At 40.8% G+C, this 24,049-nt stretch overlaps 1 long non-coding RNA gene and 1 pseudogene across 1 annotated transcript in view; one reads left to right on the top strand and one right to left on the bottom strand.

Annotated features, from left to right (window-relative positions):
• The first annotated feature begins 2,156 nt into the window (after window positions 1-2,156).
• On the top strand, window positions 2,157-2,444 carry LOC144311893 (small ribosomal subunit protein eS27-like pseudogene; annotated as a pseudogene).
• Window positions 2,445-13,194: 10,750 nt separating this feature from the next.
• The window catches only part of LOC144311892 (uncharacterized), a 57,814-nt gene continuing 46,959 nt past the window's right edge, over window positions 13,195-24,049 (bottom strand). The window contains exon 3 of the long non-coding RNA XR_013377381.1: window positions 13,195-13,243. This is a non-coding gene — a long non-coding RNA (uncharacterized LOC144311892). The remainder of the gene's footprint in view (window positions 13,244-24,049) is intronic.

Raw genomic sequence — 24,049 nt, 5'->3', positions numbered from 1 at the left:
TGACTATCTATACTGCTCCCATTGCATCTGTACCAAGTTCCTCCTCCATAGTGCTCTCTTATAGCACCCTGCTCTTTCATCACTTGTGACTCTCTGTGTGCTGGCTTGGTTGTTGACTGTTGTTTTCTACCACCCTGTAAGGGCAGGGACACTTTCTGTCTGGTTCCCACTGCTTCCCCAGCACCTAGCAGAGTGTCAGACATATGGACACTCAGTTGCTGAATGGGTAAAAGTTCTGCCAACAGAAGGTAGTAATCTCTAGAAATGTTTTATTGTGGGGATAGAAATCCCTTAGAGGTCATGTGACTCTAACTAACCGTTGGAGACATCAGCTCCATGTTAACTGGTTGCACTTTGGTTGTTTTCATTCTCTTCTACAGGTCATTCTTCTGGCAATTGGCATGCAATGTGTGTTTCCAATTTCTTGCTATAAGAAACAATGCAGCTGTCAATATTCTTACATATGTTTCATTGTGCACATTTGCAACAATTTCCCCAGAGCCTATGCTTAGAAATGGAACTGGTAGGTAATAGGATATGCAAATCCTTATCTTTACAAGTTAACACCACTTATTTTCCAGAGTAGCTGTTCCAATCATCACTCCCAGTAGCTGTATCTGAGCGTTCCTGTTGCTCCACTTTCTTGGCAAGTTTTGATTTGAACAGATTTCTTAACATTTGCTAATCTTGTGAGTGCAAAATGGCAGGTTTAATTTTCATGAGTCCAATCTGTTTGGCCCAGAGGTTGCACACTGGTTGTGCATGGCTGAATGGGGCCTGTGATCTGGATGCCATCCATGGATGTGTTTGTTTGACCAAAGGATATTTTTTGAACCAAAAACTTGAGTTGGTTGCCAACATTTGAAAAATGGAAGATTTCACTTAAGAGTCTGGACTTCTGCTTTTTTCTTGGGGAAAAAAATGGGAAGACATCACTACACAGGGCCCATGTTCACACATGACAACAACTGGCAGTAGTTGAGAAGCAGCTACCATTGCTGGTCATTCAAGTGATAACTCTTTGCAATTGGACACAGTCTTACAGCCAGCCTATATCTTGTGGTTATCTCAGCGTTCTGGCCCCTGTAGACTTTTAAATTGTTTGCCCTGTTTTGAGCCTTTGTAAAATTGAGAAAGGCCTTGATAGATGGGTGCCCCCTTCACCCAAGTTTAACCAGGAATAGCCTTGCACAACAGCACTGGACACGTGGCTCCAGATAAAGATTAGAACAGTTGCAGGGCTCAGGTCTACTTCTTCCCTAAAACTTCTTCCCATTCATTTCCCTCTGCTGTGTCCTGCTCCTTTCTTTTATCCCTTCCTCAGATGTGATCTTCCCTGACTCTGAACTTCCTAAGCCCCTTTGTCTGTACTCCTCCTGAAACATCTATTTATTTTCATGAACTATTATGGTTATTCGTGGCCTTCCCCCCTTTCTTCTCTTTTGTGGAAAGCCCCTTGAGGTTTGGGACCATGTATTTACATGTCTGTCTTTTTAATGCTTGTTTATTTGTTTATTTTTGGTCCTTCATGGTACTTTAAAGTGGTGGCTTACACAGGGAAGTCTTATCTATTCATTTCAATACACATTTACTAAGCGCTCATATACCAGGCATTGTGCCGGGCACTAGGACCAGGAGATGCCATCATTGCCTTCAAGGATCTAATAGAATCCTGGGGGAAAGGACTACATTTGTTCCTTCCTTCCCTCCTTCCTTTAAACAACAAAATATGGGGACACCTGGGTGACTTACTGGTTGAGCATCTGCCTTTGGCTCAGGTTGTGATCTCTGGGTCCTGGGATCAAGTTCTGCATCAGGCTTCCTGCATGGATGGAGCCTGCTTCTCCCTCTGCCTATGTTTCCGCCTCTATCTCTGTGTCTCTCACGAATAAATAAATAAAACCTTAAAAAAATATGTTGAATGCTTACTATGGGCCAGATACCGCCCTAAAGGCTGGAGAGAGAAGCAGACAAGATCCTATCTCCTGGAACTTACAGACTAGTGATGGCACAGACGCTCAGTTGCCTAAGACCTAAGAAGCTAGCCTACCCTGGGAGTCAAGCATGGGAAAGAAGCTAAGACCTGAGCTGATCTGAATCTAACCAGATGGGCTAACCAGATGAGCTTCTGGCTATGACAACCTCCCCACGAGAATATGTCCCTCTCAAAGGACCTTCCCCACCTATCCCTAGAAGAGGAGAAGAGGAAGCACAAGAAGAAGTACCTACTGCAGAGCCCCAGCTCCTACTTCATGGATGGGACATGCCCAGGATGCTACCAAAACCACCGTCTTTAGCCACCACAAGCAGTGGTTTTGTGTGTTGGCTGCTCCACTATTCTTTGCCAGCTTACAGGAAGAAAAGCAAGGCTTACAGAAGGATGCTCCTTCAGACAGAAGCAGTGCTAAAAGCATCCTGAATCAAGATGAGTGAGAAACTATCCTAATAAATACATTTTGGATTAAAAGAGAAGCAGCAGCAGCAGCTAACCAGATGAAGTGGGGAGGTGGAAAGGAATATTTCTTCCATGTCCACGCAGAAGAGCTAATGTGTAAGAGTTAGTTATGGTGAGATGGAGGCCCAGCTCTCAGGCGAGGGAGCGGAGTCAATGTAAGCTGGAACTGAGAGTGTCGGGCACCAGGACAGTGGGACATGAAGCTAGAGATGCAGGTAAGGGTCAGACCCCAAAAAGAACTGAGTGCAATCAAGCATTTAGCTGTTAACTAAAGGTGCATGAGACACTCAGTTGTTGATTGAATTAATGCACAGGTAAGTGAATATATAGCTGAGTATTCTGGAAACTTACCATCTGCTAGAGAAGTTAGGAGGTTGGGTAGAAGTTGGAGGTTGCAATTGTTTAATCAGGAGGGGAGAGAATGGATGTCGAACATTTCAGAGACCTAGCTACCATGACAAGAATCCTGTGAGCCTGGAGATTTATTAAAGATGGATGGCTCTTTGCCCTCACACCTGACTGGAAAAGGAATGGCCTTCCTCAGGCTTCCATAGTTCTGGAAAAGAGGAGGATTGTTGCCTGGGGAGGATTAGCTGAAATAGGTCCATAATGAGCCAGCCCTAAGTCATTGACAGCACTTGGCATTTAACTGTAAGGAGCGGGTCTTATTTCCTAAGCTCTTGCCTTGCTAGTGTACCTCAAGGCTTCTCATGCGAACAATCCTAATAAGTCGATTTTTTTCTCCTTCTGCTGCATTGAGGCTGCCTGAAAGCTTCCTGCCCCTGAGTTGATATTCTAGGCCATGCTGGTGGCAGAGCTTTCTCAGGCGCACAATTGAAATCTAAAGCATCCTTGGGGAAAGCTCCCCTTTGACCCAATGCAACTCTTGACTGGAAGAACTTTCTTCTCACGGGGTTTATTACAATTGATTCCTGAAAATTATAGCAAAGTGTAAGGCCCTGCTGGCCTGTGACTGGTTTGTGTGTCTGTTCATTCTGTTGTTAATTTACCCAGTATTAAGAAAAAGAGCCTCCTGTGGCCCTCTACTTGCTGCCATCCACCTCTACCCTTTTGTGCTCTCTGGACTTTTGTTTGGAATGCCCTCTTTCGTTTCAAGGGCCATGTCTTCCATAAAGTCTCTCCAATAATCCCAGACCACAATGCTACATCTCCTTCCTGACCTGCTCGTAACTCTTACCAATTACTCTGTATGTGTTGCATTTGATTATATTATTTATTTGTACACCTTTTTATATGTATGTGCCTTGAGTCTGCAAGTTACAACTTGGTAGTAGCCCAATAACTATTTGCTGAATGTATTAATGACGTATAAAACTGAAGGATGAGGACTGAGTGATATCCCTCTTTGCTTGCCCCTGCTATGCTGCATCCATTGATGGGACCATAAGAAATACTCAGTGAATATTTTTGAAGCAAATGAAATAACAGAAGTTAGACTGGAGGGTAGTACATCACAGTGATTAAGAGCATAGAATATCGAATCAAGTAACTCTAATAAGTTACAAGCTAAGGATGTAGATGAGTTCAGTAACTTCTTTGTGGCTTAGTTTCTCCATTTGTAAAATGGGGTTTGTAGCAGTGTCTACTTAAAAACGTTTTGCTGGAGGTTGAATAAGGTAATGACTATATACAAAGCTAACTAAAGGCAGCTAAAATGAGCCACAAAGTGGGCTGTGAACAATTTAACTGCACAGGTATGTTGAGGGTTCGACTAAAGCTTTGAGATTGAAAAGGGAAGCAAAGAAGTAGACAGCTTTGTTGGAGCTTAGAATCAACCTCAAAATAATACAAGCCTCTAGGGAACATTCCAAGTTAAGTGACCTGTAACAGATAGGGACATCAAAAAGTAAAATCAAGCAGGATGGAGCAGACTAGTTGTTCCCAAAATCACACCCCTCATACCCCTTGTGGTTATTCCCTTTTAATTCTTTTTCTATACTCAAAGAGAAAAATTTGATGGCATTTTCATTTGATGGAATCTTAGTTTGGTGGTTCTCATCCAGCCACACTTGAACACTTGCTGATCTTTACCGTGGAGGAGAGCCTTCACCTCTGGCTGCAATCATTTGACAGCCCATTGTATATCTTAGCCAGAATTCAATGTCATTGTTCTGCTACTTATTTTTATGACTATCTTTTATTTAAGTAATACTGGATTTTCCATTAATAGTAATATAAAGTTTCCTTTTACATTTTGAGGAAAAAAAGAAATCAATAATTAAAAATTAAGTAGATCTTAAGTCTCGGAGGTCCACAGTTAAATAAAATATCATGAAAGAGTTCTAGGAGTTATGCAACCTAGGCATTTCACTTCGTTTGCCCGAGCCTCCCATTTTCTGGTCTATAACGTGAATGAGTTGGACAAGAGAGAATTGCTGTGGTTCTGTCTCGCTTGTATGTTCAAGCATTTGGTCGGGGGAGGTGTTAGAAAAATTCTCCTTGACGGTGGAGGGCTGACTTGGCTTGGAAGAGTTTGCTTTGCAGGGAGGTGGTGAACGGTGAGGCTGAACAGATGCACTGTGCCAGGGACACATGGGGTGTATTTATTCTCTGGCTATGTTTATTCATGTGCACCAGCCCCAAGTTTGCCATCCTTATTTTAGGACTGAAAATGTTCGTTTCAGACCCAAACTTGGAATTGGCAAGTAAAACGACACCAACATGTGGCCAGTTGAACTCTTATTTCCCCATATTTCCTTCGACCATATTTCCATATGACCTTGGAAAAGACAACATTTTCATTCCTCTTAAAGAAATGGCTCTAGGTGGGTCCTGTTCTCTAATTTCTGTTATGCTAATAGCTATCATTTACCTAGCTTTTAGTAGTACCTGGCGCACTGCAAAGCACTGTAAGCATTTTATATTGCTAATCTGGCAACAGTTTGAAGAGGGAGACACTGCTATTCCTCTTTTACATTGAGGTAACTGGGGCTCAGAGAACTTAAGTGACTTGCCCAATGTCACACAGCTCGTAAGAGACAGGAATGGGATTCAAATACGGCTCCGTTGGGTTCCAAAGTCCGTGCTTTGAAATCGTTACGTTATACATTGTTAGCATTTTCTGTATCAGATTTTTTTGAATCTTGAGATGAAAAATCTATGAGTTGAGGACTTGAATTCAAGGGTTACTTTTTGTAAAAGAAACTTAATGTATTCGAGAAATGTTAACCGAATGGAATACTATCAGGTTATTAAAATCACAAGCGTAGGGACCGCACTAATGCAGGAAAACGTTCATGTGACATACCACTCACACTGGTGAAAAGCCAGTGTGGGGGGAATGTACATACTGATCACAATGCTGCTAATATAATCTTAATATATGTCGTCAGGGACCTCACAGAATTTGGAGGATATGGATAGTTCAGAGGTCAGTGTCTTTTAGGCTCTTTTTTTCTGCAAGATTAATATATAAATTTATGCAGAGGAGTGAGGAAGGGTTTTTTTTTTTTTAATGGGACTAAACCAGCATTCATTTTAAAAGAAGTATAGCTATGGCTAGAGCCCTAAACTTGCACATTATGGGACCACCTGAAGCAATGACCTGCTGCTTGGGACCAGACTGAAGTAAAAATCTCTCCTGAACTTCCACTCCTCTGTGGTCCTGAGTCCACTTCATGGAATCAGAATTTGGAGAGAAGCTTCCTCGTACCAGAAGTTTGTAAACGTTTTGGGTAACTGACCTCAAGAAAAATCCATACATGCATACGCATAGAATACTTTGCAAACCCATGAGCCCCTGGGCCTATGTGAAGCACCTGCTAAAAAACTCTTCTGAAATCCCAGCTTGGATGGTTGGGATAAAGTTAGGTCAACCTGACAGGGTCTGATTTCATGGCAGGAAAGCAGAAACGTTCATTCTGGTGGTCTCATTGGTGTGGGGTCCTTCGCAACTGTTCCCGTGTTCATGACTATCTTCCAGGCTGGACAGAGCAAATGATGCTGTGGTTTTAAGAGTGCCGTTTTGGGAACTGGTTGCTAGGATTAAAATGCCAGTCTTGTTATTTATTACCTATATAAAACTGAGTGTGCTACTTAATTTTTCTGAACTTCTGTCTCTCCTATAAAGCGGAGATGAGCAGTGGATATGAGCTAATGGCGAGGAGGAGGACATTGAAATTTCACTGACTGGTTGTGAAAATTCAATAATACACGTCATGTAAGCACTTAGCACAGTGCCTGGCACAGAGAAAACCCTAAGTAAACAACTTACTTAAGATAGCACACTAGTAATGAGCATGGTGGAGCCTCTATCCCAGATTATTCTTCAAGCTCACTTCTCCTTATGCATTATTAGAAGTCATATAATGCATCGTGCATTTTCTATCTACGTATGGAACTAGGTAGCTATATACTAACCATATATTTTTTTCCTTTTTTCCCTTTCACATAAATTAGGTATCTTTTCAGAGAAATTAGTGAAATGAGTCAAAAAGTATGCCTGTCAATAAATTTTACTTCAACAACAGTGAAGATTTGTTCTTGAGACATTCTTGTAAAATTTTGTCATTTAAATCAAAGGCTTCCCTGGCTAAAGCTTGCTAGTAATTTATGTGAAATTGCCAGTGGTTAAGCAAGCCCTATGTCTGCAGCTACCCCCTTGTTCTCTCCAAGGGCCTCCTTTCCAGATGCTGTCTCCCTGGGCCTGCGGTGAGTCTCCCCCACCTGCATCTCTCAGTTCTAAAGTTACTTCCTCCATCTTCCTTCATCCCCACCCTGATTCCTTGTCCACCCCCAACCCCACCTAATTAGCAGTTCCTCTGCTGGAAGTTCTCCTTTATTGTATTTACTTCCATCTCTAATTAAAGTGAGTGATGATTTGACTCCTATCTGTTTTCTCCACCAGACTATAACAAACAGGAAAGCAGCATCTGTATATTGTGCATCACTTTTGGTTGAATAAGCCAATAAACATGTTCTTTGGGCACTCACTACTGCACCCTTCCCTAGGACTGAATCTTCCATTCTCACAGAAAACTTTCAGGCAGGTAGCATTTATTCTTCCTACATCCCAGAAAGCAGAGGGGCAGAGTGTATAAATAACTTGCTTCAGATTACAGGGTAGGTAAATGGTTGGGGCCTCACCTCCTCCGGTGATTTCTGACCCTCAGGCAGTGAAAGGCAGGAGTCTGCAAACCTCTGTAGGGCCAGAAGCAAAAATCTTAAGAGTTCTCTAATACCCCAGAGAATGGCAGTCTGCAGCTAGTCAATTAGAAGAGCATCATCAAAAACTAAGTCCCCCTGACTAATGAGGTGCCCCAAATTGAGATGTCACTTATAATATCTTTCCTCCTACACTATCTGGATCAAAATCCCAAGGTAAAGGAGTCATTTTCATTTTTTCTAAGGGAAATCTAAACACTTGAACATTAAAAAACAACTTGTCCTCAGAGAGAGAGAGTTAAAATAGGTTTCAGTATTAACTTCTTAATGATTTTTGAAATATGCAGATCTTGTTGGAACAGATGTGCCACAAATGGATGGTATCCAATGTCCTGTTAAAATCTGGGATGCCTCAGAGACTATAAAAATAAAATTCTAAACACAATTTCATCCTGGCAAAGGCTGGATAACCATTCTGGATTGGACCAAAATATCTAATTGGCTCGGGTGCAGAGGATCAATGGCATTCTCCAGTTGGTGAACTTCTTCTGTGAAGATTAAATGGAATCATGAGATTGTAATTAGTCGTAATTATAGCAATAGTTTCTTCTGTCTTTTCTCTTTGCTGAAGCACTCGCCTGTGATGGCTTTGAGATAACTTATTCCTGAGCCTGGAAAGAGCTCTGAAAAAGAAGTTTTCCATTCAATTCTCTAATACCCCACTTATGCTTTAGGACAAAAACCAATTGCCTTTAGAGTTAGTCATTTCAAAGGTTTTTTCTTTCTTCTGCCTCAAAGTAAAGCAGAAGCAGTGAAGTAGGTTGGGGAAGTAGCAAGTCCAGCTACAAGGTACAAACCAAACTTCTTCACTGAGGGACACTGTACCTGAGATGGAGATACTAGTAACAACAAATGAAATCAGATAGAGGCTCATTTCCTTGGGAAGGACAGGAATAAGAAGCTGCCGCTTACACCCCAGGCTCTTTGCACAACCTCTGGTTTTGCTCTTTTCCAGCTATGGAGTGTTGACATAAACTACTCCTAGGATGTCTGGAGCACCTCCCCTGTGGAATGCTGGTTTTATTCTTTCATCTCCCATCCAATTGCTGAGTTCCATACTTTTCCTCCACTCAGTAAGAGAATTCTTTGGTGAAAATACCCATCACTTCCATTCCTTTTTTGAGCCCATTCTTGAAGGAAATGTAGAGTAATATGAGTCCTGCCAGGCCCATGTATGGAAAAATTCTAGAAACTTCTTACCCTGGGCAAGGAGATTCCAGGCCCTGATTCCAGGCCCTACTGAGGTCTGGAAATACAGCAGACAGGGTCAGAGTGCATTTATAGCTTGTCTTGGAGCCTTCTAGAAGGAATATATGCCTTGTGAGATTGTTATTCCTCAGAAGTAAGAAGAATAATGAGCTACAATTATATAGTGATTACTATGTGCCAGCCAGTCAATCAACGGATCTTTCTTGCATGCACACGTCGTTGCCAGTACCATTTGCACCCCTGGGAATAAAGCAAGGAAAACGTTGCAGATCCAGTGCTTACCCTGGCCCTTATATTTGCAGTGGGAAGCTGCCTCTTTGAAGCTCCGTATTTGACATTTTTCGCTGTGAAAAAGGAATTCGACTCGCTAAGGCATTCTGGGCATCAGAGTTAAGGAAGAGGGAGAAGAAATTCCAGGGAGATGGCCAGGGTGAGACCAGTGGTTCTCAAATGCCGGACCAGACCAGCAGCACCCACAGCTGGGAACCTGTCTTAGGTACACATTTCTCAGGCCCCACCCCACAGCCACTGAGCCAGAAACTCTGGGGGTGGGGCCCGCAAGCTGTGTTTTGCAAACCCGCCACAGATTCTGACGTTTGCTGAACCTTCAGAACCATTGGATTGGACCTAAGGAAGAGTGCTCTTCCTGGGAGAGTTTCCCAGCAGCACACCAAACAGCCGCTGCCAGTGGAGCACAGTTCCCCACCACTGGGGAGTCTGCAAAGAAGATGACTTGAAGAACAAATAGAGGGTGTGGGCGTCAGCATTTCCCAAGCTTATTTAACAATGAAATAATTTTATAATTATGAGATACTGACAGGACACCAATGGGAGCTTAGGAAATAGAACGCGTTAAACAGATTGCACAAAATGCTCCCGAAGGAAATAATTGCCCTATAAATAAACGAAATAATTTGCCAGTAAATTGTAAAGTTGTTTTTTTGATACTTTATAATGTACAAACATATTAGGCCAATAAGATAATTGATGTATTAATGTGAATGCTGCTAATATACTTTATCTCCAAACCCCTTAGGACCCAGGGCTTCAACTCCCTTCTCACACCCCAGTCTTGCCAGTCTTGTCCTGTGTCCTTGCTCCCAGGAGGCCTGTTCAGGCCTTTCTAGCTTATCAATCCTGATGGGCCTGTGCTTGTCCCTCTAAGTGCAGCCCATCTGTCTGCTCACAAATCTGTTCTGATGGGATAGCAGTTGTTAATGAGTTATTGGTTCATCTCTTGGGGGATCTGTTTGCTTTTTCACTGGAGCCTTCTAGAGCCAATGCCGGCTAGGGGGAGAGTTTTAGAAAGTCAACCTGGCAGAAGGGCTTGATGTGGAGAGAATTTCTCAGGGTCGGCCCCCAGAATAATTTCCTGCCTCAGAATTATCCAGTGCTTTCTGAAAAGAAAATTCTCTCCTTCTACCCAGATACATTGAGGCACATGTCTGCAAATGTGGCCTGGATCTGCCTTTTTTAAGTGTCCCAGAGGAGTCATGGACTCCCTTACGTTTGCAAACCATGGGAGCCCAGTCTCCTCCACAGCTCCTATGGAATCATCCTTTTAAGCTCAGTCAAGTCCATATTTGACTTCTCTGGTATTTTCCAGAGAGAAGAATATTCTTCTCTGGAGTTCTGACTGCCTCAAGACCTGACAATGAAGGCGAATTATAACCACTGACTTGGCCTGAATTTGATAGGGGGTATGGGAGAGACAGGATGTGCTTGCCGTACTCCTGTCACTCCAGCAAAGTCTCAGTCTGCTACCTCTTTGGGGTTCTAAGTCTATTTGCTTTTCTCCCAGTGGGTACAGGGATGGGTGGGGATGATAGGATGAAGACAGGGAGACAGAAACACTTTATTCTGCTTTTCCTATAACTATTGTATGTGAATAGATACCTGTTTATGGTCATTTATTCTTCCCCCTAATATTTTGGCCTCATTTAGACTGGGGATTAACATGATCAAGAAGCAGCCCTCTGGGTTCCTTTGCAATAATCTAAAAATAAAGAAAGCCCAAAGGATCCATTCCTTCTTCTCATTAATTTGAAGGAAGGCAGATGGTGCCCAATAACCTGGTTTGAATTGCCAGTGAAGCTCATCATCCTATTGCTATGCACTTGCTGTTAAATTTAACGGATGGTGTTAGGTGTGCAGAATGAGCTCAGAGAAAGGTTATCCTGTGCCCATAGGGCAGGAAAGCAAGAAAGGGTGTAAGTCTGAGAAGGAGGGTGTTTTAAGGCATGTGAACAACTAAGGAAGACTCTGAACTATTGAGACAGAGGGGAAAGTATGGCAGGTGGAGATGAATTGGCAGGAAAGAAGCACTTTCTGAGAAACCTGAGGATGTCCAAGTTGTAAATTCGAGGGCCCAACCATGTCTCACTTGTCACTCCTTTCCTGTCATCCTTACATGCTTCCTGGGCAGTCCATAAATGCGAGCTGAATGAGCGGTGGATAATATAACAGGAGGAAAGAACAAAGAAAGTAGGACCAAGAAAGGGAGAGGACACGAATTCCCACCACAAAGTTGCAAGAAAGAGTCCTAGGCTGGGGGAACTTGGGTTGTAGTCCTGACCCCAATATGATGTCGCTGAGAAAATTCTCACAAATCACAGATGGTGGAAGGTGGGAAGGAACCACATTGCATAAGTAACCTGCCTCCTTCATCTGGAACTAGAACTCAAGACTTCAAACCTTCTAGTGCTGTTTCCACAGGCGTCAACAAACTTGCTCCCTCCTTGCGTGCTCAGTGAATGGTTTACTGATTTTTCTAACTCAAAATTGTTAATTCTGCTGGTTTTTTAAAATGTCAAAATTAAGTGACTGGACTGGAAGATCGATAAGATCTGGAATTCTAGTGTGTGCTCCATTCCATTTGTAAAGGGCCAAGTTTGTCTTGTTTTGTTTTGATAGTACCTAAAATGTTAGGGTCCCCGAACCAGCTTAACTCAGTTATGAGAATGGGAAAAGCCTGAGGGGTCAATTTCCCTAGAGAAGAATCAGTTGTGGCTTGGTCATCTCTGCTCCAGGAATCAGACATCTTGCTCTAATGCTGGGTTTATGTAACGTTCACCTGCCTCTTATCTATTCCTTTTATGCCGTTCATTATTACTATTCTTTTTTAAGAGAACCACCTCTCCTTCCGTCTCATGTCATGTGGTTATGGGAGGCCTGACCCTGCACCTCCCACTCCCTAGCCAGGTTTAGCCACCCGCTGGCCACAGTGTTTGTTTCAAGAATGAGAATTTAACTCAACACAGCTTAATGAGTTTCAGCCTCAGAATTTTTGTCAAAATAATTGAGATTGAGGCTTCCCCTTTCCCTAGGAGTCACTAAACTACATGAATATAAGCTTGAAGTTTCAGATGGCTATTGGCTCTTGAGAGGAGCCTGCACCTGACAATGTAGCCAACATAGGGCCACTCAAAAGTGGACAGAGATGAATTCCAGGTGACACCCAGATGACTAGTTGACAACCTGGATTAAGCCATATCTGAAGGTAGGTTTACCCCTGGAGTCTTCAGTTCAATGGGCTAGTGAATTCTCTCCTTTTGCTAAAGTTTGTTTTAATTGTATTTTTGTCATTTGAAATGAAAAATTTCCCAAATAACAGATACCTTGGTACTCAGGGCTATGTGCAGAGAGGGGAGAAAAAAACATCTGCAATGTAATGAGCCTGTACAGGAGCAGCAGCCTCTGTACAACCAGCTGCAGGGAGCAGGCTTTAGCAATATTATGTTGTTAGAACTGAAATCCAACTGACCAGTTTATGTCTGATCTGTTACAGTCATAGAGACAGTATGGTGAGGCAGGGGTTGGCAAAGCATTGTCTTCAATTCTGGAAAGTTTAAGAAGGCAGATTCCTGGAATTTCCCTGGATCAACTGATTCAGATTCTGGGAGTAGAGGCCTGGGCTCTGCTTTCTTACAAGATCCCCAGGGTACACACTGAAGTTTAAGATCCACTATCATGGTAATGAGAGGCCAGACTTTGAAATTAGAAGATCTGGATTTGAAGGTGGCCTCCACCACCTCCTTTTAAACTCAGTTTTCTTGTCAGTAAAATAGAAATGATAATAATTTACAGAATTGTGAGGATAAATGAGGTAATGTGTGCACATAAAGCACTTAAGTCGGTGTTTGTAGAGAAGAACAATCCAAATATTGTTATTATTAAAATCTAAAACTATAAGAGAAAGGAGCATGCCTGCGAAATCTCACAAGGACAGATAAACATAATGTGTGAAGTACGGTGCTCCTCAGAGTACAGGACATTACATGCATGGTGGGTAAAATCAGAGGTTCTCGAGTCAGAGTGCCTCAGTCAAATTCTGTTTCTGCCACTCACCAGCCGTGTGATCTCCTACTTGACTGCTTTGTGCCTCAGTTTTCTCATCTGTAAAACAGGATTAAGAGTGGTACTTAACACAGCATTTTGGCAATGACTAAATAGGAAAATAAATGCAAAGGACAGAAACAACACTTCCCCTTTTCTGGTTACTGTGATGCTTTTCCCTTATGCTTCACACCTACATTGCTTTATTCCTCTGGGACCCTCTCCCATTGGCTCTTGCCTCTCTTACTGAATGAGGAAATTAGATTCAGAAGGAGGGCCTCCCACTCGTAGCTCTTGACTTGAGCTGAAGCCCCGTAACGAGGCTAGCTGGGGAGGGGTAGAGATACCTGCTTTGTGGTGTGGGGGCCTGGTTCTTGTACCGACAACCTACATGTTAGGAGAAATGTCTGGAACTTCCAACTGACATTTGCAAAGTGCCAAAGTCCCAAAGCATTTCCCCTCTGATCAAGCCCAAGGTAACGTCAGGGCCCAATGTATTAATTAAGCAAATGAAGAACAAACTGCCATCTTTGGGCTGTAAGTCATTCTAACGGATGTAGTTCTCTAGTCCTGCCTGCAAGATCCGCGTAGGTATGGAACATTCAAAGATCTGTTCAATACAACTTTTTAGTGAAAAAAAAAAAATGCTAGCAAGCCATATAACAAGCATATAACTGCAGGAGAAAATGACTATTTGGCTGTGCTGTAAAAGTGCTTGGAAGAGTTGGAAGAAATGTCTAAACCTGAAATCCAGGTTGGGCCTCCTCTTCCTTACCTGTTAAATAAGAAGATGATCTTCAATGTTTCTTTTAACCTTGGTTATTTAAGATTCTTAGGTTCCACATTCTGTAATGTTATTCAAAGTTTCTTCTCTGAGGAAGTCTCTCCATCCCTCTAAATTTCCAACAGGATGGGTGACATCTGCAGTTGAAACCAGGCCATGTTGTCGAACAGTTGGCAAATGTAAGCTATTCTCTTCTCAGTAGAATGGGTGCAGGGTTGCATATTAATTTACAATTACTCATAAAGTAGACGACAAAGGCTTCTCTTTTGTCAACACTTGGACATACAAATTAGGTAATATTGAATGGGCAATGAATATTTCATTTCCACCTTGCCTCATGATGCCAATCACCTTAAATGAAACTAGATTAGCATCAGAAGTGACTCACACTTGGTTAGGTATCCAAGTCCGGCCCCTCAGACTTGCTGCATTTTGGCCTCAATTTGTGAGCCAAATTCTCTCACTGACTATGCAAGGGCAGAAGAAGAACTACATTAAACCAACTTCCAGTTTATACTGGGTATGAACTTCAGTGTCTCAAAGTAATCTCAGGTTCTGACAGTATGGCAGAACAGATTCATAGAAGGGCTGAATTAAAAAAATAGAAATAGAATTTTATAAAATTCTGGCATGACAGACAAGAAAAAAAATCCTCCGGTGCAAGGATTGAAGAGGAAAATCAAAGCCAGGATTGTAGTGGAGGGCTGGCATTTCAGCAAAATTTCTGACCCAGATATTGGCCCTAACAGTGAAAGGTTGGGGACTTGACACTTGCTAGATCTCCAGGAGATGTGGCCTCAGGCCCTTGCTGGGCAGGGAAACCAGACCTGAGCTTCAACATAAAGCTCTGAGCATTGACAAGTTACACTGTCCATAGGGTGGCAAGTATAAAATCTCCACATTTGAGTCTAATAAAGCGGGAAGAATGCTTGCCACCTGTCTAAAGCCCTAGTTTATAGAGGAAAATAAGTTATATCCAAAGAAACCAAAATCCCAAATCTGTGCCACATATAGGTGTGGTATCTAAATGTGTACTACTCCTAAGACAGCACAAGCTGCTTGGGTCAGTTGAGCCCTTAGGATAAAATAGAAGCAATTGTGAAACTATTGGAACACAAATAGCCACAAAGGATGCACACAGGGAAATGAACCACCATGAGTGAGACTCAGCAGGTGCAGAAAAAAAGAGAAAGAGCACCCTAAGAATAAGAAATAATAGAAATATCTGTAGGAGACTATAAGAATATTTGAATGCTCTTATGAAGAAATTAAATAAGAAATATTTGAAACTATTAAAGATGAGAGAAGGAATAGAATGATAAAAGAAGCAGCAGATTTTTAAAAAAGGATTTTACTTATTTATTCATGACAGACACAGAGAGAGAGGCAGAGACACAGGCAGAGGGAGAAGCAGGCTCCATGCAGGGAGCCCGACGCGGGACTTGATCCTGGGTCTCCAGGACAACACCCCCGGCCGAAAGCGGCGCTAAACTGCTGGGCCACCAGGGCTGCCCAGAAGCAGCAGATTTTAAGAAATTATACAAACAGAGCTCCCATATAGGTTGACCAACTATCTCGCTTTACCCAGGACTGAGGGATTTCCCAGGACACAAGATTTTGAGTGCTAAAATAGAGTCTCAGGTGAACCAGGCTAGTTGCTCACCCTACCTCCACTGGTAATTGAAGAGATATTAATAAAGGAACTATTCACAAGCTTATGGACATGGCTTGGGGAGCCCAACAAGAAAAGATGAAGTACTCTGAACCCAACAATAATTAGAAGCCACCTCTAAGTCTGAACAGGCAGGAAGAAGGTGTGGTTCCTAAAACCCAGTGAAATAAGTAAGCTCCATGGAGCTGACAGGAGCCTTTAGTGGAGGGAAACACATTAATTTCCTCCCACCTTCTCTCTGAGCTTTTTTTTTTCTCCCTGAGCTTATACTGGGGCCTCTCACTGGCTAAACTCCATCAAAAGCCAAAGGACAAGGGAACCCATTGACCTAGGCAATACAGATCAGCCTCTTGAGACAAAGAGCAAGGTAAAGGATGATACAGAATGGATCTTGGGGGGCAAATAGAAAAAAAAAAAACAGGAAAAATGCACAACTAAATTGGCCATCTGAAAACTCAGGAGACATCATGCCCTATTAAAGCAGGTCACACAATATCAGAATTAGAAGAAAGAAAACCAAGACAAGAGTTATGAAAGCTGAGCCCTGGTGACCTATCCAGTCATCACAATTGATGTGACTGTGAAAGCTCTTCTTTACATCAAACCACTCATCCATTACTAAATCATGGAATCTTTCTAGAAGAGTTCTCCAACTGGACATCCAGGGGTCAAATCTTATTTGTAGTGTGGTTTGTTCTACACGATATTTTTAAATAAGTCTGAATGACCCAACAATATTGAAGAAGTCAGGAGAATTCACATTAGAAAATGGATTTCTAGCGTTCATGTTTCTATGTTCTTGAGTAGCAACACTTGCCAAGGAACTAGTTTGGGCGGTCCTCACCCCACCTCAGTTCCCCACTGGCCTTACCTGGCCCTCTGTACATTTATACAACCCATTTGCTCCTCATAGGGATCTGATTTGCAACCCTTGAATGAGCTCTTTCAGCTTTCAGCTTTAACAATCTGTGAAATATAAGTCAGGCTGTATTTTTTGCATATGAACATAGGCTTTTTGAATTTTCTAATCTAGGTAGATTGGGAAGTTGGCAGGTGTTTATTTTTGCGTATCTTCCTGTATATCTTAAACACAGCACATATGCAGTTTTATGAAGCATATGGTTTTCCATGCGCATAACTACACTTTGTTGATTTTTTCTTTCCCTAAGTTCTCCAAAAGCCCAGTAGAATAAACACAAGCTGCCACTTGGAAAACAGTTCTGAGAAAGAGCCCAGCTGGGGCAGAAGAAATGAGGGGATTCAAAAAGCTGCCAAGTGACCATATTTTGGGTATAGGTTTCTACGGTTCATGAAGACCACAATACTTCTTCTCCCCTTTGCATGGTATATGGTGAGCATGAGTGTGAAGCAACCCACTGGTGGGTGCCTTGGCTTTTTTAGCTTGTGGTGAAGGAGCAGAAAGGCAAATTCAGCTTCTCTATCCATGGCAGACTTTCAGTGGAAAACACCTGGAAACATTTTACTGAGTGATGGGCCCTGGGTTATAATCTTCTGCCAGCAGCTGTGGCAGGAGGTCCCAGTGAACAGGAGATTCTTTTCTAGGCTCAGGGGAGAGATAAATTTGAAAAGGAGTTTTTCCTCCATAGACCAGCCCTGCTTAAGAGGTGCAAACAGTGAATTGTCAGGCCAGGGAACCTTAGATAAGCATTCTTGGAAATTGCAGGAACATAACCCAGAGGGATCAAGAAACTGGTGCTGTCTAGCCAGCATTCTGCGCTCAAGCTAACCGCTTGCCTGACTCACAGAGGACCACCCGTCAGCCTTCCCTCAGTGCTTCATCTGTACTTGGCTTCGACCACTGCTGGAAAATGATTAGGCCAAAGGATTAAAGTGTTGAAAGAGAAGCTCCTAACTCTTTTTCTAGAATAAACAAGGATTGTGGGATGAATATAGAATATGCATTAATTTTCCTGTAGACAAGACTGGTGCTAATCCCCTTCACCTCCAGGAAAGGTCAATGTGTTTTGTGTGTTTCAGGCTGAACTAGCACCTGCCGAAGTTGTTAAGGAGAAAAGTTTGTCTTGACATCTCCTGTTCCCTTTATGAGATCTCGTTCATTGCCCACCGTTTACCATTCCCACACCTTCCTGGATTTTTGGCCCCTCCTATCGGCTTCATGTACCTGTCTCACCTGCCAGCTACCTGTCCTGCAGCCCCCACCACAACTTCCCTCTCCTCCTTGTCACTGCGTCATGGAGGTTTCCTACTAGGTAGGATGACAATAGAATTTTATGTCCCAACTAGCACATTTTTAAGAGTAAAAGAGTGCTATTAATAATGATACCTACATGACAACATTTTACCCACCCCAAAGAATATATTTATATTTCCACAGGGTCTTCCAGAAATATTTTTATCTTGACCCAACAAAGATATCTAAGGTTGAGGATTCAGATATTTTGACATATTAGCAGGTGAACGGGAACAGGGGGCAGGTAGGGCTTTTGCAGCAGGCTATATCAAAACAAGTGAGTGGCTAGGGAGACCCACTTGGAAATAAATAAATCTGAATCATACCCTTAGGAACTTTTAATTTAATTTGGAAAGTCAGGACTGGCGGGATGAAAAAGTACTTGAGACAGGTTTGGAGAAAAAAGTGATGTATTTTGCCTTTAAAATAAAACAAATTTTAGGGGTGCCTGTGTGGCTCAGTCCGTGAAGCATCTGCCTTTAGCTTAGGTCATGATCCCAGGGTCCTGGGATTGAGCCCTGTGTCAGGCTCCCTGCTCAGTGGGGAATCTGCTTCTCCCTCTCCCTCTGCCCTTCCTACCCCTGCTTGTGTTCTTTCTCTCAAATAAACAAAATCTATTAAAAAAATAAAATAAAAACAAGCTTTAACCCTACATCCCCATTTCATTCCAATAATGAAAAACAAAATTCTGAATTACTATTGACAGAGCTGGGAACTTACATTCTGTGGTGGCAAAAAGAAGTAACTAGATCACAACATACAAAAAATTGTTAATAAATATGGTGAGTACAATCAACTAGGGACAGAAGCAAATGACCAAGAAGGGAGGAACACTTTTAGGTATAGTCAAGGAAGGCTTCTTGGAGGAGGTGGCATTTATCGGAAACCTGAAGCATGAGAATGACTCGGTCAAGTGAAGGGGCAAAGGAGAGTGTCCAGGCAAAAGGGACAGTATGTACAAAGGCCTGGATTACTAGGGCAGGCTTGAAACCCTAAGAGAAGCTCATATGCCTAGAGAAAGGGGAGGGAAGGACGGTGTGGAATAAGGTAAAGTAGAAAGGGGGCTGGTATTTTAAAGGCCTCTAAAAGTTTGAATTTTATTCTCAATGCAGTGAGGATCCTTTGAAGTTTGTAAAGTTAAAAATGCTGAAACACACAGAACTTAAGTGTGCCATTCTACCAAGAATAACAAGTGCGTACACCCTATGACAAATTCCCTAGTTGTGATGTAGAATATTTTGATTCCTTCTAGAAAATTCCCTTATGTCCCCTTCAAATCAATTACCACCCCCAATAGGTAATCACTCTTCTGATTTCTATCCCCATATATTTATTTTGCTTATTCTTTTTTGTTTGTTTGTTTTTTAGAGAGAGCATGGCACAAGATGGGGAGTTGGGTGGGGGAAAAAAGAGAGGGAAAGAGAACATCCTAAGCAAGCTCCATGCCCAGTGAGGTCTCACAACCCTGAGATCATAACCCGAGCTGAAATCAAGAGTCAGATGCTTTACCAATGGAGATCCAGGCATCCCTATTTTACTTATCCTTAACTTCATACATTTGAAATCATGTAATATGTATTATTTTGAGTCTAGCTTTAGTGCGCCATAATGTTTTGGGGATTCATCCAAGTTATTGAATTCTTTGTATTGTTAAATATCATTTAATCGTATGAATATACCACAATTGGCTCATCCACTCTCTTGTTGAAGGACTTTTATCCTTCAGTTTTTGGCTTTTCTGAATAAAACTGCTGTAAACGTTTCTGTATGGGTTTCCTTGAGAACATATACTTTCACTTCTTTTGGGTAAATAACTGGAGTGAAATTGCTGGATTATAAGTAGGTATATTACTATTCTTTCTTTTATGTTTAGAATGAATCCACTTTATGGAGGAATCATTTACAGAAAATAAAATCCACCTATTTTAAATAAATCATTTGATGAGTTTTGACAAATGTGTACAGTATATAAACATTCACCATAAGCATAACAAAGAACATTTATATGTTCTTAGGAATCTAAGAATCTAAGAAATGTTCTAAAGAACATTTATATGTTCTTTAGGAATCCTCCTAAATTCCCTTATATCCCTTTGGAGTCAATGAGTTCCTCATCCATTGTCTTTGCCAACCATTGATCTGATTCCTGTTGCCATAGTTTTGCCTTTTCTAGACTTTCATATATTAATGAAATCATGTTATATAATATTTTGTGTCTCATTTCTTTCACTTAGACTAATGCCTTTGGGATTCCTCCGTGCTGACACATGCACCGGTTGTTCATTCCTGTGTGTTGCTGAAGAGTATTCCATGTAATGGATATGCCACAATTTGTTTATTCATTCATCAGTTGATGGATACTTAGGTAGTTTATAGTTGGGGCTGTCATTAAAAAAAAAAGCTGCTATAAGCATTCAAGTATAAGCCTTCATGAGATCCTATGTTTCATTTCTCTTGGGTACATAAGAGTGGAGTTGCTGAATTATGTGGTAAATGTGTGTTCAGTTTATATGAAAGTGAAGTTTATATGAATTCCAAAGTAGCTGTGCCATTTTGCATTTCCATGAGAAATGCGTAAGAATGCCAGGGACCTCGTGTCCTTTCTGGTTTTAGCCATTCTCGTTAGTGTGTAATAGAATGTCATTTGGTTTTGATTTTGACAGTTTGATTATGGTATATCTAGGCATGGATCTCCTTAAGCTTTTCCCACCTGACATTTGTTGAGCATTTTGGATGGGTAGGTTGATGCTTTTCCTCAAATTTGGCTAGTTTTGGACCATTATTTCTTCTAGTATTCTTTCTGCCCCTTACCATGACCACCCTCCTTACAGGACTCCAATTTTGCATATTTGATGGTGTTTTCCATAGGTTTCTGAGGTGTTCCAGAGGTCTCTGAGGCTCTGTTAATTTTTCTTTATTCTTTTTTCTTCCAATTCTTCAGACTGGTTAATCTGAGAGGACCAACTTTGTATTTGCTAAATCTTTTTTCAGCTAGCTCAAATATGCTGTTGTGCTGCTCTAGTGAGTTTTCACTTTGGTTATTCTACTTTTTGACTCCATTATTTCTATTTGGTTCTTTTATATAGTTTCTATCTCTTTATCAATATCTTGTGTTTGGAGAGACATTGTTCTCATAATTTCCCATAGTTCTTTAGATGTGGCATACTTTATTTCTTTGAACATATTTAAAATGATGAATTTAGATTCTTTGTTGAACTAAGTACAATGCCTGTGCTTTCTCAGAGTTTCTATTGATTGCTTTTTGCTTTCTGTTTTTTCTCCTGTGTATGGGTCATACTTTCTTGTTTCTTTACATATCTTAATTTTTTTTTGTTCAAATTTGGACATCTTAGATGACATAATATAGCAACTCTGGAAATCAGATTCTCTCCTCTCCCTAGAGTCTGTTCTTGTTGTTTTTTATTGTAGTTATTGTTGTTAGTTGCTTAGTGGTTTTTCTGACCTATTTCTATAAAATGGATATTCTTTGTTCAGTGTGACCACTGAAGTCATTGCTTAGTTAGCTTACTGGTCATCTGATGATTAGATAGAGGTTGTCTTAAAATACCTAGAACCCATATGAGTCCCACTCTTTGCAAAGGGCTCTGCATTAATGCTGGAATATGCCTTGAACACTCAGCCAGGCAGTTAACATTTCTATCTTATCTTTCACTTCCTGAATGTACAGAGCTTTAAAGTCAATCAGATCTTAGGCCTTTCTCAGATCCTTCCTGTGACTATACATAGCCCCATGTATGCACATGGCCTTTTAGATTCTCAGAGATATGTCAAAGCTTTTCAAGGCCTTATGGTTATCTCATCCCTAACTTTCCCTTTTAAGCTTCGTGGTTAGTTCACTGTTTGCCTCAACTGTTATCCACCACCTCAGACAACCGTGAAATTAAGCAATTGCCTGTAACTGTTTTTGGCTAGTGCCTACAGTGAGGCACTGAGTTCTGACTCAAGCCAAATAAATATAGCAAGTGCAATCTTCTAGAGAATCACCAGACATATCATATAATGACAGTTCTTTGGAAATGGGGCTTTAAAGTAGCTCCAACCCCATTCTACCTCCTCTGGTGGCTGCTAGATCTGCTGGGTTTTACCATGACCTGGGGCCTGTTAGTTTTCAAAACTACTCTGGAGCTAGAGAGTAGGGCATGGGAATAGGGCAACTTAGAATGCCACAGAACTTGTGTTCTTCCTGAGTTATCTGTTTTTCTTGAATAAATGCTCCCCAGATTGCTGCAAGACTGGTTAATTCCCAGAGTTCTGAAAAAGTTTATTCTAACCATTTTTGCCAGATTTTTTTGTTACTTTTCTTGAGGAAAGAATTTTCAAATATCCTTACTCTGCCATTTTCCTCATTTGGTTCTAATTTGCATTTCTATAATGACTAATAATATTGAGCTTCTTTTCATGTGCTTATGTACCAGTCTCATATTGTCTGATGAAATGTCTGCTCAAATCTTTTTTAATTTTTAAAAAATTAAGTTATTTGTTTTCTTGTAAGTTTTGAGAATTCTTTATATATTTTCTATACAAATCCTTTATCGAATACATGTTTAGCCGACATTTTCTCCTGGTCTGCAGCATATCTTTTCAATTTTGTAACAGTAAATTTCAAAATGCAATTTTCTTTCTATTTTGATGAAGTTCAAATTTATAATTTTTTTCTTTTATGGTTCATATTTTGTGTCCTTTCTAAGATGTCCTTCCTAAACCTAAGATCACAAGGTTTTATTCTAGAAGTTTTATAATTTTCATCTTATGTTTAGATTTATGATCAATTTTGAGTTCAAAATATATGATGTGAGATGAGAGTCAAGGTTCATTTTTTTTTTTTGTATATACATAGCCACTTGTTCTTGCACCATTTTTTGAAAAGGTTACCCTCTCCCTCATTGAATTACCTAACACCTTTGTCCAAAAATCAATTTATCATATATTATGAGTCTATTTCTGGATTGTCTATTCTGTCCCATTGTTCTATATGTCTACCCATCAATCATTATCACAGTTTGATTACTACAGTGTTATAGTAAGTCTTGATGTTGTATGGTACAAGTCTTCTAATTTTTTTCTTCTTTGAAAAAGTGTATATTTAACTTTATAAGGAACTGCCTAAGTTATTTCAAAGTAGTTGTGGATTTTATCCTCCAAACAACAATGTATTAGAGTTCCAGTGCTCCATATACTTGTCAACATTTGGGTTGTCTGTTGTTTGTAATTTTAGCCATTCTAATGGGGTATAAGGTGGTATCTCATTATAATTTTAACTTGCCTTCTTTTTATAACTAATGATTTAGAGTACATTTTCCCTTGTTTTTTTTTTGTTATTCATATGTCTTCTTTTGTGAAGTTTCTTTAATTGGGATTTTTGTCTTTGTTATTTCATATATATGTGAACACACTCATAAATATACACATACACATACACATAAACATACACACGTATATTAAACCATTTTCTCAGAGCATAACTAGTGCTTTTGCTTTCTAAATTGTGTCTTTTGATTAAAATTAAGTTTTTAATTTTGATGAAATCCATTTGATCTTTTTTTCTTTTGTGGTTAGTGCTTTTTATTTCTCATCTAAATCATCTTTGCCCCCTAGGTTGTGAATTATTTTCCTAAGTTTTCTTCTAGAAGCCGTATAGTTTTAGTTTTTATGTTTATATTTACAACTCACCTTGAGTTGTATTTTTAGCCATGTAGGGGTTAGGTTCTTTTTTTCCCAGATGTTTATCCAGTTGTTACAGTATCAGTTCCTGTCTCCCTTTGAACTGCTTTGGTAATTTTTTGAAGGGTTTTAAGTAGAAAAGTGGTGTGATGTATTTGCTGATGCGAGGAAAATGAATTGGAGGTAGTGAGGAGATCAGTGAGGAAGATACTGTTGAGGTCCAGGCTCGATATGATAGTGGCCTCAACCAAGGTGGCAGGAGTGGAGATGCAGAGAATTGTTTGTCTAGACTGTTGGAGGCTGATTTGTGTTGGCCTTGCATCTGTCCCATTTTCACTCCTCTCTACAGTTTCTGCACACAGAAAGAGACAGCATAATGTGGTAGACAATTCCATGAATGATGAGTCAAGTGTCAGGAGTTTTTGTCCATGCTCTGCCACTGAGTCTTAACTAATCTTGTGAAGACTCTGTTTTCCCATCAAAAACCAGGTCATCAATAATGTCCTATTCCACCTT

The sequence above is a fragment of the Canis aureus genome, chromosome 4 (genome assembly GCF_053574225.1).
Source record: "Canis aureus isolate CA01 chromosome 4, VMU_Caureus_v.1.0, whole genome shotgun sequence".
In the NCBI taxonomy this organism is placed as follows: Eukaryota; Metazoa; Chordata; class Mammalia; order Carnivora; family Canidae; genus Canis; species Canis aureus.
This window is presented reverse-complemented; position numbering and strand designations above follow the sequence as displayed.